A 20,558-nucleotide genomic window follows, 5' to 3' on the forward strand; every position below is an offset into this window, starting at 1 on the left:
TAGGTTGCATGATGATGTAATGGTGTGTGTATGTTGTGTTGTCTGTGTGTGGAGTTCCTGGCCAGTGTCATTTGTGAGTGTTGGACATATTTGTGTGGTTGTGGTGTTGTTGTTATGAGTTCATTTTTTGTATGTGAATTGGTGGGGCTGGCCCTGTGCTGCCGTACATAAGTGTGTGTTCTTTACGTGTGGCAGATGTGTGTATGTGCTGGCTGCCATGTGCTTGTTGCGCATATGTGGGTGTGTTTGTTGCTGTATGTGTGTGTGTCACTGTACTGTTACGTGTGAGTACAGCCCTCACATAAACCCCTTCCTATGGTATGTTTTTTAACAGTTGGAATTCATATATTTTACATATGTAACAGGTGAGTGCATGTACTTAAGGTTGTTGTCTTCCTCGTTGGTGAACCTTCTGTTGTCTTTTGGTGAGCAGGAGCAGCAGGGTGACATCTAGTTGTGGTTCCATGGTGGCTCCAGACGAGTATGTCTTCCTGGAGGTGAGTATCTCCTTTTATTATGTTTGTTTCCGCCTGATGTTTCCTGGTGGTCTGACAGCTGCGGTAATGTTGAAGGTGTGTAATCTCGTAAGGAGTCTGGCAGAAACATGACTGTGGATCTAACTGACTGCAGCGGTCTGACTGCACTGGCGGTGCCGGTGGTGCTTTGGCAGGATTCTGTATGTATCTCCTTCAATGTCATAATTTGGGGGTCCTCTCCGCAAACCTGTTGGCTGTCGGACCACCAACGCTAACATGGCAGTCCTCAGACCGCCAAGGTTTTGATGAGGCCCTTTGTCTCCTAAATTAAGCCTTGTTGCCAAGCTACCAAGGATTGAGCCAGGATTAATTTATTGAAACCCTGACTGAACCAAAGTGGGGGAGTTGTGGCCTATTGCTAAGTGTAGGTACCTACCTGTCCTTAACAATAATCCACTTTCCAACATTTTTGGTGCACAGCAGTGGAATCAAGTAGTTTTGTTCAGTATCACAATACAGTTTTAAGTAAAACAAATATAAAATCCTCTAAATTGTCTTACTGCAAAAAATGTTTTGGATTTTTAATTTGGACTAATTTCAATTGTTTAAGTTTTGTGATTTTTATAAATTCTTGATTCCAATTTTTGTAAATGTTTTTTGTGTGACATAAAACTAGGGAACAATTGAGCTTGATCTGGATAGCCTACCCACATTAACAGTAGTCCAGCTGAGGGGGTTGTGTGCTGAGCAGGGGTTGCCTGCAGCCACCAATCTCAGTAAGAATGGTGTTGATCAAATCCCTGACAGAGTCTGGGCTCAGGCCCAAGAAGTAGGCACAAAGGAAGCTCCAGTGGGAGATGAGGGGAGGGGATACTTGGTCCAAGCTCTCAGAGGAGAGAGGACAAACATACCTCAGTGAGGAGGAAGGAAACAGGTCCTCACTACACACGGTCACTGGGGCCATGCCCACAGCTAGTTGGAGGAGGGTGTCCCTTCAGAAGGGGAGAACCTGTCCCTCAAGGAGAGAGAGCTGCAAGCCCAGCTGACCTGCATAGCTTTAGAGGCAGTGAAGCTGGCCCCAGAGAAGAAAAAAGTGGGCAAGAGCAGAACAAAGATATGGTGGCAGTGAAGAAGAAGTGGAAATGTCCAGGGGTTTTGGGTTTCTCAGGTCCCAGGTTATCCAAATGGGGGGGCCCTGTGTACCAAGAGGGGGATGATATAGACAAATGGTTGGCAGCCTTTGAAAGGGTTCTCAAGATGAGAAGGGTTGAGCCCCAATATTGGGGTTCACTCCTATGGGAATTGATCCCAATATCTAGGAGGGATAGGCTCCTGACCCTAGGGGAGAAGGAAACAGATTCCTATCTCAGTATGAAGAATTGCTTAACCCGGAGGTTTGGTCTGACCCCACAGCAATAGAGGCTCAAGTTCAGGGACACCCAGAAGGAAGCTATCCAGTCCTGGGTTGCTTTTTTGGACATCTCAGTAAAGGCAATAGAGGGCTGGATACAGGGCAACCAGGTGAGTACCTACGAGGGGCTATACAATATGATTATGAGGGAGCACTGCCTACCTAATTGGGTCCAGGTATGGTTGCACCAGTATCTAGCTGAGTCTATGTTGACCAACCCCAGAGAGCTGGGTTGGGGGGGGATGCAGATGAATGGTTGAGAACCAGAGTTCACAACAAAGCCCCAGGGGCTGATCAGAAAAAAGAGTAGAAGGTTATTCCCAGGGTAAGAACCAGGGGAAATAAGATAAAAAAGTCCAAGGAGTCCTCACAAGAGTCCCAAAACTTTCACAGGGAGGAGGAGATCAAAGCCATGTCCCTTCTAAGGGGAAGGGGAACCAGGGGAAACATTATTATCCTGTTAAGGCAAGAAAGTTCATAGAACTTGCCAAGACCGGCAAGTGTTTTGAGTGTCACCAGCCTGGACACTAATGAGGGGATGTTGTCTGCTCAAGGAAGCTCCCAACTGGTGGGCAGTTCCATGGGATTGATTGTGTTGGTGTAGGGGTTGAAGTTGGCCCAGGGATGGGATCAGGGTACACTGAGATCACCTCAGTGGCAATGGGTGGGGTGGATATTGCAGCCATGGCTACCCTACCTCCCAACATGGAGAGGTATAGGCAAAGGCCTAAGGTCAAGGGGACTGAGATAGAGGCTCTGAGAGAAACAGGAGCCAGTGTGACTATGGTCACAGAAAAACTGGTTTCTCCAGAGCAGGTCTTACCTGGTGTATTCAACCAGCTGACATATGCCAACATTAGAAACAAGCTCCATCGCATAGCAAATGGTGAGATTAGAATGGGGTGGTGTGACTGGTCCTAAAACGGTGGTTGTAGCTCCTGCCCTCCCAGTAGAGTGTCTGCTGGCAAATGATCTGGAAGCGTCTGAGTTTATCAGAGGTGGTAAGAAGGGTCCATGTACAGCTATTGGACTTCCCTGCACGGATGTGTGCCGTGACCAGGTCTGGACACTTGGACCCCGACCAATGGGCCAAGTCTCCAAGAACAAGAGAAAGGGCACAGAGTCTGGTTTGCTAGCCCCATAGGGTACAGAGGTGCAGGAGGAATCCAATCCTGGGGAGGAGGATCTGACCTCTGCAGGAGGGACCCTCCCCTGCAAGCTCTGTCTCACTTGGCAGAATTGCAAGGGGCAGGTGGGCCCACAAGAGACAAGATGTGCAAGGGGCAAAGAGAGTGTCCCACTCTTGATGGCCTGAGACAGACTGTTTCCAGGTAAAAACAAGGGAATGTCAGTGGATCTCACAAGGATTATTGGTAGGACAAAGTTCTCTACATTGAGGCAAGGGACCTAAAGCCTGGAGCAACCAGGAGAGTAATGGTCCCCCAGAAGTACAGAAACTGTTTCCTAACTCTGAGCCATGGTATTCCCTTAGCAGGGCATTTGGGGCAGACCATTTTTATTGGCCATATAGGTCATAGAAAGTGAAGGTGTTTTGCATGTCCTGTGTCACCTGTCAGGCCAGTGGCAAGACAGGGAGCAAGCCAAAGTGCCCTTGATACTACTACCAGTGTTTGGAACTCCATTTGAGAGGGTGGGGATTGACATTGTTGGTCCTCTAGACCTACCAACTGCTTTGTGGCAACAGATACATTTTGGTGGTAGTGGACCATGCCACCAGGTATCTAGAGGCAATACTCCTCAGGACAGTCACTGCTCCCACAGTGGCTAGGGCCCTGCTTGGAGTGTTTACTAGAGTAGGATTTCTCAAGGAGGTGGTCTCAGATAGGGCACAAACTTTATTTCTGCCTATCTGAAGTCAATGTAGGATGAATGTGGTGTTTCTTACAAGTTCACCACCCCATATCATTCCCAGACCAATGGTCTGGTGGAGAGATTTAACAAGACCCTGAAGGGTATGATAATAGGTTTGTCTGACAAACTCAGAAGGAAATTGAATGTTCTCCTCCCATATCTGTTGTTTGCATACAGGGAAGTACAACAAAAAAAGGTGGATTCGGCCCCTTTGCTTTACTATTTGGGCACTATTTAAGAGGCCCATTGTGTTTAGTGAGAGATTCTTCAGAGAAGCCTCTCAAAGAGTCCAAACAGAATGTGCCTGATTATGTGCTGTGCCAGTGATCACGTATAGTTGAGTACATGAAGAAGACAAGCACCAACCGGAAACTCATGAAGCTCTGGAATGATCAGGAGGCTAACATGCCTGAATATCTCCCATGTCAATTGGTGTGGGTTTTGGAGCCCTTGGCTCCTAGGGCCCTCCAGGCCAAGTGGGCTGTGTCCTACCCCAGTCTGAAAAAGAAGGGTGATGTCACCTACCTGGTAGACCTTGGCACCATTAGGAATCCTCATAGGATTATGCAAGTTAACAGACTGAAACCCCACCAAGACAGGCCAAAAACGACCACACTTTTGGTCGCTGATGAGGTAAAGGAGGAGGAGAATTAACCTCTGCCAGACCTCCTCTCCAGCAATGCATAAGATGGGTCAGTGGAGGGAGTAGTTCTCTCTCCCAAGTTGACAGCCCAACAACAGAAAGAGTGCAGACAATTCTTGGAGCAGTTTGTTGGACTGTTCTCTCTGACCCATGGACTCACCAAATGGTGTGTCCATGACATTGACAATGGTGACAACTTACTTGTCAAAAATAAGATGTACAGGTTGTCAGACCAGGTCAAAGCCAACATCAAAGATGAAGTAGCTAAGATGTTAGAGTTGAAGGTAATTGAGCTCCCTGATGGTCCTTGGGCCAGTCCAGTGGTACTGGTACCCAGACCTGATCCCCAAGGTGGGAAACTGAAGCAAAGATTCTGTGTAGAATACAGAGGTTTAAATACAGTCACTAAGACTGACGCTCACCCGATACCTAGAGCTGATGAGCTCATTGATAGGGTGGGGGCTACTAAGTTCCTGAGTACATTTTATTTGGCAGCAGGGTACTGGCAGATTGCCTGAAGCCAAGGAGCTAAGGAGAGGCCAGCATTTTCCACCCCAGAGGGCCACTCTCAGTACAAGGTGATGCCCTTTAGTTTGAAAAATGCCCTCGCCACCTTCCAATGGTTGGTGAACAGAGTCTTGTCTGGGTTAGAATCTTTCAGTGCAGCTTATCTGGATGATATAGCTGCATTCAGTTCTACCTCGGAGGATCACCTGGGCCACCTGAAGGAAGTGCTTATGGTACTGCTCCAGGCAGGCCTGACTATCAAGGCAAGCAAATGCCAGATAGGGCAGAGTTCCTGTGGTGTGCATGGGCTACCTAGTAGGTGAAGGCCATGCACGGCCTCTCCAGCCCGAACTCCAGACCATTCTGGATTGGGAGGCTTCTAAAACCCAGACTCAGGTTAGGGCCTTTCGTAGCCTGACTAGGTATTACAGAAGGTTTGTTCAGAATTAAGGAACCATTGTGGCCCCTCTAACAGAGCTCACCTCAAAGAAGCAGCCCAAGAAGGTAATTTGGACCCTAGAGTGTCAGAAAGCCTTTGACACTCTGAAGAAGGCCATGTGTTCAGCACTAGTAATACCGGGCCCTGACTACAACAAAGAGTTTATAGTGCAAACAGATGCTTCAGAGGAAGGGATTGGGGCAGTGTTAACACAAGTTAATGAAGAGGGCCACAATCAGCAAGTTGCCTTCATCGACAGGTGAATACTACCCAGAAAGAAAAGATGAAGTGCCATTGAGAGGGAGGCCTTTGCTGTTGTCTGGTGCCTGAAGAAGTTGAGGCCATACATGTTTGGCACTCACCTCCATGTTCAAACCGACCACAGACCTCTCAGATGGCTCATGTAGATAGGGGGAGAACCCAAAACTGTGAAGGTGATCCATTTCCTTACAGGGGATGGACTTCACAGTGGAACATGGACCACCCATGCCAATGCAGATGTCGTTTCCAGGTTTTTCCACTTTACTGATGAGGACTATCAGGGTCTAGGTTAGTAGCCATCACCTTTCATCTGGTGGGGCAGTGCAGGAAAGTCCTCCTTTTTGCTCTGGTCACCCTCCAACTTTTTGAACTGATACTGGTGGTTACTGACTCTTGGCTGTGCCCTGGGTATTGCGAACCAGTCCCAGGGCCAGTGCTCCCTGTAAAATGGATATGACAATTAGGCTAATTATAATTGGCTGTATCAACCTACCTATATGTCCCCAGTAGATGGTAGGGCATGTACGTTTAGAGACCCCAGCATAGGTAATGCACCTATCAGTGCACTGCTGGGGATGCCCAGTGTCATTTTAAACGCAGGCCTGCCTTGAGGACTAATTTTAACTTAAAGTTAACCCTAAATTTGACTTTGGAATTAAAAGTGCTTCCAAAGTCTTAAACTACCTTATTTTTACATATGCATCACCCCTAAGGTGTGCCCTAGGTTTCCCCAGGGTTGGGTGCAGTGTAACTATAAGCAGGGGAATCATAGAATATGTTTTATAAGCCCTGGGGAGGTAAAAATAGCTAAATTACTTTTCTCCATTTTAGTGAATAGGCTCCATAGGCTAACATGGAGAGACTTTATTTTTAATTAATAAACTCTCAATAGGAGCTAAATATTTCAAGTTTGGTATCAAACGGATTGTTTGCCTTTGTTGAATTTAATATAACTAACAGAGGGAAAGAGTTTTAGAATCGTACTTGAAAGTTGCCAATTTCAGCCCTGTAGTGCCCTTCCCTGATTGGCCAGCCTCTGGCAGCCTGGCCAGGTTGCCTTGACGAGGTGTGAAGCGGCCTGGACTGAAGCCAAAGGAAGTGCATGGGGAGGAAAACTGTTTCAGTATATGGTGAAACAGGATGGGGGGAGAGCAGCCAAACTGTACTTCAAAGGAGGGAAGGACATGTGCTCCAGCGAGTATCTCCCCCATTTCATACAAAACCAGAAAGCCAGATGCACCCTGATTAGATCAGGAGAGGGCTGGAAAGGAGTGTGTTAATGGAAACTTAGCCACACAAGTGGGTGGGCTCAGCCAAACCTAACATTTTGGATTTTTGAGGAATGTTGCTCTCAAGGATTGATTTTTGACACCATTCCATTCGTCATCCAAGAGGGTGGTGCCCTGCACCTAGACACTGCACTCTGAAGGATTGCACCTGCTGTACACTTGGGCTTCACCACTAAAAGGACTTTGCATGTCTTCAACTGCTTAAAGAAAGGTTTCCCTGTTTGCCACAGGTAGAAAATAGCTGGCAGAGACCCCTGCCTCAAGCCCTGAAGAAATTGACCAGCTGACCACTGTCCAGTGGCCATTTTGGGATTTGAGCCAGGTGCATTCTGGGAGTTGGAGTCCTAACTCTCAAGGAGCAACTCAGAGCTTCTGGAACCATGGGATAAGTTGTGGACTCATAAAAGACATTCAAAGACCTTCTGGAAGAAGATCCAGAAGTTTGGAGAAGACTGGAGAACTTTTGGTACAAAAGCTCCATAAGTGGACTGACCCGATGTCGTGAGTCAAGCCTGCTTACATCGACCACGACCTGGTCTGACTTGCAGGTTTGTTTAGCTGAAAAGCTTCAGAGCCCCAGACTTTCAGGAATCCACCGCGAGCTTGTCGAAAGGCAATCTGACAATGCCGACGCAAAATCAGCTTGCTTTGGAGGGTTGTCCAACGTTAGAGAAAAAGCTCAGAAAAAGTAACAAAGTCAGAACGTAAAAAGTTTACCGTATCCGAAGAGGACTCCAGGGAGGACGGATCCAATTTCAAGTTTGGCCCAGATGAAGATTTCCATCACAAAAAATCCCCTAAGTCCGAAGGTAGAATTCTTCACCAAGGTCTCCTGCAACACATATCTGAAGAGGGCTCGAGGGAGGTCGGATCCAATTTGTGACTTCATCCCGGTGAAGAAACTCATCCTGAAAAAAAGACTAAGCCAGAAAGTAAAACTTTGACGAGGCCTACAGCTCACTATAGCTGAGCATGGCTCCATCATGTTCGATCTCAAGTTTTCACTTGGCCCAGTTGAGTGCGACCAGATGTCCAGATTGGCACTTTTAGTTTCTATGCTCTAAAAAAAAAATGTAGGCCCTAATTACAACCCTGGCGGTCAAAGACCGCCAGGGCTGTTTTGGAGTTTGTACCGCCAACAGGCTGGCGGTACAAACTCAGGCATTATGACCGCGGCGGAAGCGACGCTGTCGCACCGCCGGGACCAGCGGTTTCCTGCCACTTTTGTCCCAGCAGTTGTAATCCCCCAGGGCAGCGCTGCCCAGGGGATTATGAGTCCCCCTCCCGCCAGCCTTTTCATGGCGGTATGAAAAGATAAAAATATGATCTATTTTTATAAATTGGTTTTGGATTTTTTTAACTGTTTCCTGTGTTTTATTTTATTACTGTTTTGTGATGTTTTAATGCTTTACACACTTTGGCCCTCATTACAACCGCCATGCTGTTTGTTTGTACCCCCCTGGCAGTCGGTGGTAAAGTGGCAGTAAAACCGCCAGCAGGCCGGCGGTAAAAAAAATGGAATTATGACCGCGGCGGACACCGCCAACATAGACAGCCACTTACCACTCCGACCGCCACGGCGGTACAAACAAAAGGCATGGCGGTCACCGCCAACAGACAGGCGGAAGACAATGTACTGCCCACACCATTATGAGAGGGCAATCTGCCACCTTTTCCGGGGCGGATTCAACGCGAACAAAAACACGGCAGAACTGTACTTGGAAAGGAAAGCTCTACAAAACCCATGATGAACCAGGACACCATGGAGCTGGAACTCCATATTCTACCTGCGATTGTCTTCCTTCTCCTCTACCAGGAGCACGACCGATGGCGGCGATGACCACGTTGAGTACTGCACCTACGACAGAGGGGAGGGGGGAGGGAAAAGAGAGTGACACACACATGCAACACCCCCACCCTTACACACAACAACACACACACCAATACATGCTGAAACATTTCATTTACACACCCCAAATCCCCCTGGAAGAACGCAAGGACAAAAGGAAATGAGGTGAACGATTGTAATCAGGAAAAATCCATTAATCAAAAATATATATACACTATTAACAAATATGTACACCAAGAATTCAAGTCCATGTACTGCACCTACTTAGTCCGTGGACCACTGGGCCCAAAATGCATTGGCGAGGCCCATACTCAGTACCCGATCCAAATGGAGAGAACACTGCAGGGGCATTAGATCAAAATAAAACAGGCACCTCAGGGGGAAGGGAAGGGGGGCATCTCAGCCAGGTGAGTGCACAACGCCAGCTTCACGAGGGGGCTCCATGCCCACTGATGTATCCTGGGGAGTGATAAGCCACAGTCTCTCAAGTCTCTCCAGTGGATGGGTTGCCCACTGCTTTATCCTGGGGAGTGCAAAGCCACAGTCTCTCAAGTCTCTCCAGTGGGTGGTTTGCCCACTGCTTTATCCTGGGGAGTGCAAAGCCACAGTCTCTCAAGTCTCTCCAGTGGGCGGATTGCCCACTGCTTTATCCTGGGGAGTGCAAAGCCACAGTCTCTCAAGTGGATAACAGTCTCCACTGGTTCTGGAGGGGGCTTTGTGACCAGAGTGCTTCATCCTGCCAAGGACTGAGGTAGTGGATGTATCTTTCCACTGGTTCTGGAAGGGGCCTGGTGCCCAGAGTGCTTTATCCTGCCAAGGACAGAGGTAGTGGATGTCATTCGACACTGGTCCTGGAGGGGGCTTTGTGCCCAGAGTGCTTCATCCTGCCAAGGACAGAGGTAATGGATGTATATCTCCACTGGTTCTGGAGGGGGCTTTGTGCCCAGAGTGCTTTATCCTGCCAAGGACTGAAGTAGTGGATCTCTTTCTTCACCGGTTCTGGAGGGGGCTTTGTGCCCAGAGTACTTCATCCTGCCAAGGACAGAGGTAGTGGATATCATTCTCCACTGGTTCTGGAGGGGGCTTTGTGCCCAGAGTGCTTCATCCTGCCAAGGACTGAGGTAGATGATCTGACACTCCACTGATGGTGGGGCAACATGGAATCTGTCCAGATTCCTGGAACTTACCACCAGCCTCGTACGACTGACCACTGGGGATGGCAGCCATGTCTGCGGTTGTGTCACTGGCACAGGATGTGGCGTGGCCGCTGGCAGTGCTGGCGACGGCCTCAGTAGCGGCGGTGCTTGCAGCGCTCATTGGGCAGCGATGCTGGTGGGGGGCTCACTGAGCGTGCTGCTCGTGGCGGTGTCCTGGGCGGCGGTGCTGGTGGGGGGCTCACTGAGTGTGCTGCTGACGGCAGTGTCATGGGCGGCGGTGCTAGTGGGGGGCTCACTGAGCTTGCTGCTGGTGGCGGTGCCTTGGGCAGCGGTGCTAGTGGGGGGTCACTGAGCGTGCTGCTGGTGGTGGTGTCCTGGGCCGCGGTGCTAGTGGGGGGCTCACTGAGCATGCTGCTGGTTGCGGTGTCCTGGGCGGCAGTTCTAGTGGGGGGCTCGCTGAGCGTGCTGCTGGCAGTGGTGTCCTGGGCGGCAGTGCTGGTGGGGGGCTCACTGAGCGTGCTGCTGACGGCGGTGTCCTGGGCGGCAGTGCCCGTGGCGGCGGTGCATGTGGCAATGCCAGTGGCGATTTTGTCCACTGTGCAGGTTGGCGGCGACTTCCCTTTCTTTCTCTGCCCCTTCCCCACCTTGGATGGTGGCGCAGCTGTCTTGCCACTCCTAACTGTTGTCCTGGCTGAGCCCTTGGTGGCAGGTGATTTGGCCTTTTCCCTCCGGGCTGTGTGCAACTTCTTTTGTTTGGAGGTGGGGGAATGTCCTTGGCCAGGCTCCTTGGGACACTGGCTGCCCTGCTGCTTGGCGCACTCCAGAAGTTGGTTACTGCTGGCACCACTGTTACCGGTGATGTGGTGGCTGAGGTACTAGGTTGGGACCTGGAGATGCAGGCCCTAGGGGATGGAAGGGGTGGGGGAGGTGAAGGGAAGAGGTCAAGGTTTGACAGGAAAAGTTTTTTAGACACACTGGGATGGGTAAATGGAGGGGGTTTGGGAGTGGAGGAAGAGGTAGTGGTTGTAGGAGGTGTTTGTTTGCTGACTTTGGGTGAAGGTGCATGGGCTGGAGGCTGTCGTGAGGTGGATGGCTGTTTGGTGGGTGTGTGACTGCATTTGTGTACTTTGGGAGGAGGGCTCACAGACACACTGGGAGAGGACACAGGGGATCTGTGAATAGTAGTGGGGGTGGTGAATGCACGTAAGCGGTGTGTGGTGATGGGCGTGCTGGTGATGGAGGTAGTGGGTGAAGATGTAGTGCATGCAGGTGTGAGTGGAGACGTGACAGGGAGGGAGGAGGGAGACATGGATGAGGGGGACACAGTGGAGGCAGTGGCTGTTGGTATGTCTACATGGGTATGATGCTTGTGTGAGTGCCTGTGGGATGTGTGGTGCTTATGTTTGCCAGAGCTACCCTTGTGTGTTGAGGTGTGTGCATGCTGGTCTGATGGTGTGCTTGGGATAGGCTGAGGTACTGGGGATTGGGTCTGGTTGGAGGAAGTTGGAGGGGGGACGCTGGACACAGGGACAATGGCTGCCGTCAGTACTGAGGCCAGAGCCTGAAAAGCTCGCTGTTGGGCTGCCTGGCCAGAATGAATACCCTCCAGGTATGCATTTGTCTGTTGCAACTGCCTCTCTACACCCTGGATGGCATTCAGAGTGGTAGAGTGCCTAACTGTGAGGGATCTGAGGAGGTCAATGGCCTCCTCACTGAGGGCAGCAGGGCTGATTGGGGCAGGGGCTGGGGTGCCTGGGACGAAGGAGATGCCCACCCTCCTGAGTGAGCGGCCACGGGGCACATGCCGAGGGGCTGCTGGGAGGGCAGTGCTGGTAGGGGGGTGGCAGTTGTACCTGTAGATGCGGTGGGCACAGAGAGGCCCACCACCGCAAGGGAGCTCCCATCAGAGGAGGAGTCGGTGTCGCTGGTCTCAGCTCCTGTCCCCGCAGTGGCGCTCCCCTCACCCTCCGTCCCACTGGTGAATTCTGAGTCCGTAGTCTCGCCCTCCAGGGCCATGTGGGATGCAGCTCCCTCCTTCTCCGGTGGCACAGCTCCTCCGCCTGATGATGCTAATGCACACAAGAACAGGGAGACCGCAAAAAGGGGGGGAAAGAAAGTAGAAACACAGGTTCAGTGCATGCAATACCGCTACAGTTGGTGACATTACAGACACAGCAGCCCTCTGCACTACACCATGCACTTAGAGTTCCCTAATTTATCCCAGGGACATGGGGTACAAGGCCTATGCCTGATTGATGCACACATAGAATTCACAGGAGCCTGACTAGGGGTAGATGGCTCTTAACACTGGTGGGGTGGGGTGCCACATAGCCTGCCTCATGAAGGGACCTTGCCTACAAAACTCGCCTTGGCCTAGGGGAACCCACAGCCCACCTCCCCCACCCAGACACCTCCAATGCGCACTGAATCTGATGGATGTGATGGTACTCACCCCTTTGTGGCTGCTGTGATTCCCTCAAGCGCTCATCCAACTCTGGATACGCCACCGCCAGGATCCGGAACATCGGGGGTCATGGTGCGACGGGCACCCCTCCCACTTTGGAAGGCCATCCCCAGCTGGGCCTCCGGCGTCTTCTTGCTCCAGCGTCAAATGTCCTCCCATCGTTTACGGCAGTGGCGGCTCCTTCTGTGGTGGACCCCCAGGGCCCGGACATCCTTGGCGATGGCACGCCAAATATCCTTCTTCTGGTGGGCGCTGACCTAGAGGAATTGTACAGGGGAAAAGGAAAAACTTTAACCGTCCGGACCATCACAGTCATTGGCCGACGTTCCCACCCTTGCCCTGACACACATACACTTACCATCGTTTCATGTACTCCTCATTCCCCCCCCATCTCCCATCCACACCACTTCAAACAGGCATTGCCCATACAGCATGCTCACAATGTACTCATCTGTTTGTCTGGAGGACCGTAGAGTAGCGTGTACTGGAGAGGACCCCATCCACTAGTTTCTCCAACTCCTCTGATGTGAAGGCAGGGGCCCTTTCCCCAGACACTTGAGCCATTGTCGCTTCCAGACTGAGGTTCCAGCAGCACTTGCAGTATAGGTCCTCTCCTGTTGAAGTTCAGGTATCAATTGAGTGAACAGAGAGAAAATGGCAGTCACGTTGGTGGCGGTGCGTATCTTCACTGCCGGCGTACATTGTCATTGGCTCCTGGGACCCATAGGGTCCAATGTTAACCAATGCAGGATTGCGCCATGGTCTTCGACCAGCCTACCGCGACGGTGTACAACACCAGCGCAGTTATCTCATATCCCCTTGTCCCACACTACAGGTCAGGCAGCCGCCATTTCAGGGGGCCACATGGCATTAATTTTAAATGCGTCACACATATCTAGGCCTTGCATACACACTAAGACAGGCACATAGCGGATTGACAAATGTGTGCAATAAAGTTGTTTATTTCGTACCTCAGTGTTGGCTGACCCTCTGATCGCTGTTCTCCTCCAGAGGGCACGTATGCTGGGGCAGGTGAGCAGATGGCGGCATCCTCCGGTGTACGGACCGCTGGTGGGCCTGTCGACAATGGAAGAGCGACAGGTAATAGTCACCTACAGACTTGATTGTGCCACAATCCATGAACTGTGTGCCCAGTTATAGCTAGACCTGATGTCAGCTATCTGCCATCCCAAAGGAATCCCCTCTCTAGTGCAGGTCCTGTCAGTACTCCCTTTCCTGGCAAGTGGGTCCTTTCAAACAACAGTGGCCATTGCATCTGGCATGTCCCAGCCTATGTTCTCAAATGTGTTGTCCAGAGTGCTGTCTGCCCTGCTGAAACACATGTGCAGCTACATCGTTTTCCCTCAGGTGGAGGATTTGCCTACAGTGAAAGGTGACTTCTATGCCCTGGGACATATCCCCTACATCATAGGTGCCATTGATGGGACACATGTGGCCTTGGTACCCCCCAGCAGGAGTGAACAGGTGTATAGAAACTGGAAGAGTTACCATTCAATGAATGTGCAGATGGTGTGTTTGGCCGACCAGTACATCTCCCATGTGAACGCCAAGTTTCCTGGCTCAGTGCATGACGCTTACATTCTGAGGAATAGCTGCATTCCTTATGTGATGGGGCAACTCCAGAGGCACCGTGTGTAGCTGATAGGTGAAGACAAGGACCCTATACAGTGTGAATAGTTGTCTGGGTCTGGAGTTGTCCCTAAGGGTTAGTGTGTGTCTCACAGTTGTCCCTCGACATTTGCAGGTGACCCTGGCTACCGCAACCTGTCATGGCTACTGACCAAAGTGAGGAATCCCAGGACAAGGGTAGAGGCACATGGGCGAACTAGGAGGGTTATAGAGAGGACCTTCGGCCTCCTGAAGGCCAGGTTCAGGTGCCTCCATATGACAGGTGGTTTCCTATACTACTCACCAAAGAAGGTGTGCCAGATCATCGTGGCCTGCTGTATGCTGCACAAGCTGGCTTTGCGATGACAGGTGCCTTTTCTGCAGGAGGATGGTCCTGAAGTAGGTGTTGTGGCAGCTGTGGAGCCTGTGGACAGTGAAGCAGAGGAGGCAGAAGAAGAGGAGATAGACAACAGAAACACCGTGATCCACCAATACTTCTAGTGAGACACAGATAAGAAGACCTCACTGCCTCCTACATCTGATAAAATTGTTCGACCTCTCATCTTTCTGTCACTTTCTCCCAGTGTATGGACCCTGATTTGTCACTTTCCTTTTCGATTTCACAGATGTGGGTCCCACTGTGTGTCCTCTGCTATGTTACCTCATGGACTAGAGCTGTGTGACATAGGTATGTTGACAATACAATGGACATTGGTATTTTCCTTAGTTATAGCAAATACACATTTGTGAAAGCACAGACTGACTCCAGATTGTTTTGTTATTCAAGGGTGTTTATTTAACTGCAAATTAGTGGAGGGGGTTGTAAAATGGTCAGGGGTGATGGTGGAGGAATGTCCATGGCAGAGTCCAGTCTATTTGTCTCGCAGGTGCATTGTCCAAAGGGGCATAGGAAGTGAAGCTAGGGAAGTTTAAGGATGGAAAGGGTGACAAAGTGGGACAGAGGATGACAATCAGGGTGGTCTCATTTCTTGGCAGGGGTCTTGGCATTGTTCTCTGTCTTTGTCCTGGATCTCAGGGACCGCTTGCGGGGTGGTTCTCCATCTGCATATGGTGCTGGTATCGTGGTCCTGTGGCGGTGCCCCCTGTCCACTAGCACCGGCAAAGGTGGTGGGCAGTTCATCGTCCAGGCTAGTGTCAGGGGCTCCTTGTTGTGCCACAGTGTCCCTCCTGGTGTTCACGAGGTTCTTCAGCACCCTTACAATGGTGCCCAGGGTGGTGTCAATGGATTTGAGTTCCTCCCTGAACCCCAAATACTTTTACTCCTGCAGCCACTGGGTCTCCTGAAAGTTGGCCAGTACCGTTGCCATTGTCTTCTGGGATGATGGTAGGCTCCCATGATATTGGAGAAGGCCTCGTGGAGAGTGGGTTCCCTGGGCCTGTCCTCCCCCTGTCGCACAGCAGCCCTCTCAGTTCCTCAGTTTTCCTGGGCCTCTGACTCCTGAACCGTGTGCCCACTACCACTGCCCCCAGGTCCCTGCTGTTCTTGGGGTGGTGGGTTAGCCTGGGTTCCCTGTAGTGGTGGACACACTGCTGCTTGACGTGTCCTGGGACAGAGGTATGGGCCCGCTGGGTGGGTGCTGTGCTGGTGTTTCCTGAGGGGGGAGGCTGTGTGGTGGCCTGTGACTGTGTGAGGGGAACTGTGATGCTATTAATTGTGTTTGACCAATGACTTTGTGTTTCACCGCTGAGCATATTAGTTGCTCAATGTTCACCAGTAGCACATTGTATGTTTTGTTCAGCCTAGCCGCCTATTGGCTTTGACATGGCATTAGCCATATTAGTATATGGTCCCTAGGAAAAAATATAAGCAGCTGCGCGCTTGTGATTTGGCAAATGAAATAATGCAGACTTTAGGTTTCTGCGCAGTGCAAGAGAGAAACACAGATTTACATGTAAATCAGGAACAGGGGAAGAAAAGAGTGCCCCTAGCTAGGATCATACACTGGATCTGGTACCTGCAAGACAGGGCTAGAGTACCACAGGTAAAAGAGTTACCAGTGAAATTGAGTGCACCATTTGAATTTGTGTCCACTGATGATAAAAAGCATGTTTGTTTGACTAATGATTCATTGACTGAAATGTTTTCTGGCACAGGAGAAGGAACAGTGTTGTGCAATGTGTGTCAGATTTTAAAGCAAGAGCTACGTGAGATGTGTCATTTTTACACTGATTATTGGTTCATTGCCAATGGTTTAGCTGTTTGGTTTTCCACATGGCTTGTACATAACTGGTTCAATTCCCTTGCAGATGTTAAAGAGAAAAATTCAGAGAGAGAAGTGTACACCCAGAATTCTGACTTAGTGGGATGGCTATGTGGGTGCACCAGAAACGTGAACAGCTGGGAGAAAAAGCCACTTATAGGTGGGCAGGGATGAGAGAGATGCACATTCCCCTAGATTTGATAAAAACTGTGTAGCACGCACAAGAGCAATCTGTCCCACAAGCAGTCACAGAGCAGTTAGGGAGAGGAAAGTTACCAGAACAGATATAGCAAATTGATCAGGTTTTAGGGGGAGTGATTGCTGCAGATTACCAAGGAGAAATCAAAATTATGCTGATAACTAGAAAATAATCTGATTCATTCATACAAATTGGAGACAGAATGGCCCAACTTGTCAAAAGTGCGGTGAATGGAGGTTTGGTAAAGAATGAGTCTGCCCCAGCCCTTCTGACAGTGCAAGAAAAGGGAAGCTGTGGTGCAGCAGATAAAAACCTCTGTGCTGAGGTGTGGGTTGAAGCCCCAGATGACCCTCCAGAACCTGCAGAAATTATAATAAAGGGCCCCAAAAATGTCCTGCTGATTATAAAACAGGGAAAGGAAGAGGAAGGGTACATTTCAAATGACAAATGTTATTTGCAAGAAAAGTCATACTTTTTTCTTTTGCAGATCCTACCACGTTTCGCCACTGTCCCTGAGTGTGTTGTGTGGTCCCCCTTCGGGTGTGTGCGTGTGGGGTCGGGGAAGGGACCGAACCCCCAACCTGAACCTGGCTGTGTAAAGTGCAAGCACCATGAATCCATTTTGCACAAATGGCGCCTTCAGTTCAAGTTCAACTTGTTTGATTACATTCTTCTACTGGAACTAAGCAACCTTAACAGTTAACTGTCTGTGTTTTTTCGTATGGAACTCTGACTTTCGCTTACCTTCCAGCAAACCTTTCAGGTGGACCGTGCACCTTTACATGAGTAGAACTCATGCTACATCAAATTGCTATTTTAGAGACACTATAATCTCATTCAGAGTATAAAAGTTTCAGTCTTTTCTGTGTAGATGTCTCTGATGTGAAAGGTTATGAGATCTATATCATTCAAATCTGACTTGCTGATAATGTTTTTCTTGTGCTGATGTTTTTGTTTTTGTTTGAAACAAGAGATATGTGAAACAAAAATTCATTGGTCATAGGGTGGAATGTGATGCTATTAATTGTGTTTGACCAATGACTTTGTGTTTCACCACTGCGCATATTAGTTGCTCAATGTTCACCAGTAGCACATTGTATGTTTTGTTCAGCCTAGCCACCTATTGGCTTTGACATGGCATTAGCCATTACATTTTGTATTCAGTTCAGCCGCCTATTGGCTTTGACATGGCATTAGCCATTACATTCTGTATTCTGCCTATTGGCTTTGACATGCTGTATTCAGTTTAGCTGCCTATTGGCTTTGACATGATATTAGACATTACATTTTGTATTCAGCTTAGCTGCCTATTGGCTTTGACATGGTATTAGACATTACATTTTGTGTTCAGCTCAGCTGCCTATTGGCTTTGACATGATATTAGACATTACATTTTGTATTCAGCTCAGCTGCCTATTGGCTTTGACATGACATTAGACATTACATTTGATATTTAGGTTAGCTGCCTATTGGTTTTAACGTGGAGTTAGACATTGCAGTTGAAACATCGCAGATGTCTGTATTCTTCCAAGCTGTGTTTTTCCACAAGATGAACCAAGCTGTTTTCTTCACACCAGATTAGACCTGATAAGAGAGTACATTTGGTGTTTTCCTTTCTGCTCAGGCTTGGGAAGAGGAGAAGTCTAGGAGAGCTGGCCAGTCTCCAAAGGCTTGTGTAGTTTTCCCGAGTCTGAGAGGAGGAGGCACGCTTTTGGAAGGATGACTCTGGGCTACAGTGAGTTAGAGTCAAATCTGCTTGACTTCAGGCTGGAACTAGGCGCCAGTTGCCAGTCTCCCGTGTGGGTAGATAATCTCTTTCTCGCAGTTGACCGGAGTCATCAACTTGCAGACCCCAGAAAGATGAAGCTGAAGATAGGTCCTACTTGCTCATACGGTGATGAATTTTGATTTTTATGCTTTGCTAATATAATCTGCTGTGTACATTCCAACTGAGAAGTACTGCGATATATTTTGTTTTCATTGCTGCGACTACTTTTACTCTTTTGGACGTGTGCTTGAAGTCTATTAATTCGTCTCTCAAGAACTTGTGGGTGGGGAAGAATTAACAATAATAAAGGTCTTCTTTGAACTCAGAAGTGCATTCCAGAGAGGTTCTGTAAGCTCCGATAGGAGATAAGTAGGAAGGCAGAACAGGAACCGACTGTCCCGAGTTCCCAGATGGGCCGGGATGGTCATCTAGATCCAGTTGGACAGAGCTGCTGTCATCACTGTGGGCCTCTTCTGTGGGTGGAGTGGACATGTCTGGACCCTCCTGTCTGGTGACATTGGGTAGGGGTCCTGCAGGGGTGTAAAGGCATGATTATTGCATCTGTGTGTGCCATGGTGTGCAATGGGTGGGTGACCCTGTACCCCAGTGCTTCCATTCCTGCGTAGGACCTTGTGTGATAATTGTTTAGGGGTCTGTGTGGGTATGTATAGTAGACATGCATTGGTGATGGGTTGTCCATGCTTTGCTGTTGCATGCAGGGCTTGGTGTTGGGATGTGTGGTTTGTGATAGTGAGGAGTGAGGAGTTGGAGTGATGGGGGTGAGGGCGAGGGTGGGGGTATGTGATTTAACTTATCCGAGTCAATTCCTCCAGCTACTCCTGCGAGGCCCTCAGGATGCAGTACAGCCAAGACCTGCTCCTCCCATGTTGTTAGTTGTGGGGGAGGAGATAGGGGTCCGCCGCCAGTCCTCTGAACCGCAATGTGGTGTCTTGAGACCACAGAACACACCTTCGCCCATAGGTCATTCCACCTCTTCCTGATGTCATCGCTAGTTCTTGGGTGCTGTCCCACTGCGTTGACCCTGTCCACGATTCTTCGCCATAGCTCCATCTTCCTAGCTATGGTGGTGTGCTGCACCTGTGATCCGAATAGCTGTGGCTCTACCCGGATGATTTACTCCACCATGACCCTGAGCTCCTCCTCAGAAAACCTGGGGTGTCTTTGCGGTGCCATCGGGTGGTGTGGGTGATGTGTGGGCTGGTGTGGGTTGTGATGTGTGGGGTGATGTTTAGGGGTGTGTGGTGTTTTGTGCGTAGATGTGTATGTGTGATGGTGTTGTGTGCCTCACTATGCTGGTGTTGTCTTTGCTTTGCTGTCTCTCTGGCCTTCTTCAAATGTTTGGGTTGTAAGGGTTTGTGGGTAATGTGGGTGTGTGTTTTATATTGTATTGAGTGTGTGGGAGTGGTGTGTATATGTGTACCAGGTGTGTGTATTTCGATTTGTCCAATGTGGTAGTGTTTTGGAAATGTGTGTGTATTTTGAGCGCGGCGGTGTGTACCACCAATGGAATACAGCGGTTGAAAGACCGCCGCGTGGATTCGTGGGTCGTGATAGTGTGGGCGTATTCCTGTTGGTGTGACGGTGGAGGTTTTGTTATCGCCAGTTTATCACTGACCTTTAGTGTGGCAGACTTGTGTGTGTGTCTAGATTTTGGCGATTTCTGAGCTGTGGGTAGTAAAAGCTGTGGCGGAATTCCGCGGCTGCGGCGGTGTGTTGGCGGTCTTCTGCACGACGGTAAGCGGCATTTACAGCCAATGTTGTAATGAGGGCCTTTGTCTCCTACGTTAAGTCTGGTTGCTTGTTTCCAAGCTACCTAATTGGGAGAGTTGCGGCCTATTGCTAAGTGTATGTACCTACCGGCCCTTACCAATAATCCACTTTCCAACAGTTAGTTTTAAATTTTTGAATTACTTTGAATTTTTGTGAATTGTTTCCAAAATCTTGTAAATATTTTGAAAATGTTATTGTAAAAGTTCAGGCCATCCTCGATAGAGGATGTGTTTTTACAATAAGGAATTACAGCTTAATAAAGTTATTATGGAGTGCCCAATGTTATCTGATGGAATGGGTCGGCCTCACTGCATTGAAAAATGGATTTAAGATTTTTTTTCTTCTAGGACATGTAAAACTTAAAAAGTACATGTCCTGCTTTTAAATAGAGTGCACCCTGCTCTTAGGCTGTCTAGGGCCTACCTTAAGGGTGACATATCTATTAAATAGGAAGCTTTGGGCCTGGCAAGAGGCCCTGGCAGGTCAACATGGCAGTTTAAAACTGCTCACACAGGCTCAGTAATGGCATGCCTGTGACATGTTTGAAGGGCTAATGAAGTTGTGGCTCAATCAATCAATCA

Source organism: Pleurodeles waltl, chromosome 4_1 (genome assembly GCF_031143425.1).
Source record: "Pleurodeles waltl isolate 20211129_DDA chromosome 4_1, aPleWal1.hap1.20221129, whole genome shotgun sequence".
In the NCBI taxonomy this organism is placed as follows: domain Eukaryota; kingdom Metazoa; phylum Chordata; class Amphibia; order Caudata; family Salamandridae; genus Pleurodeles; species Pleurodeles waltl.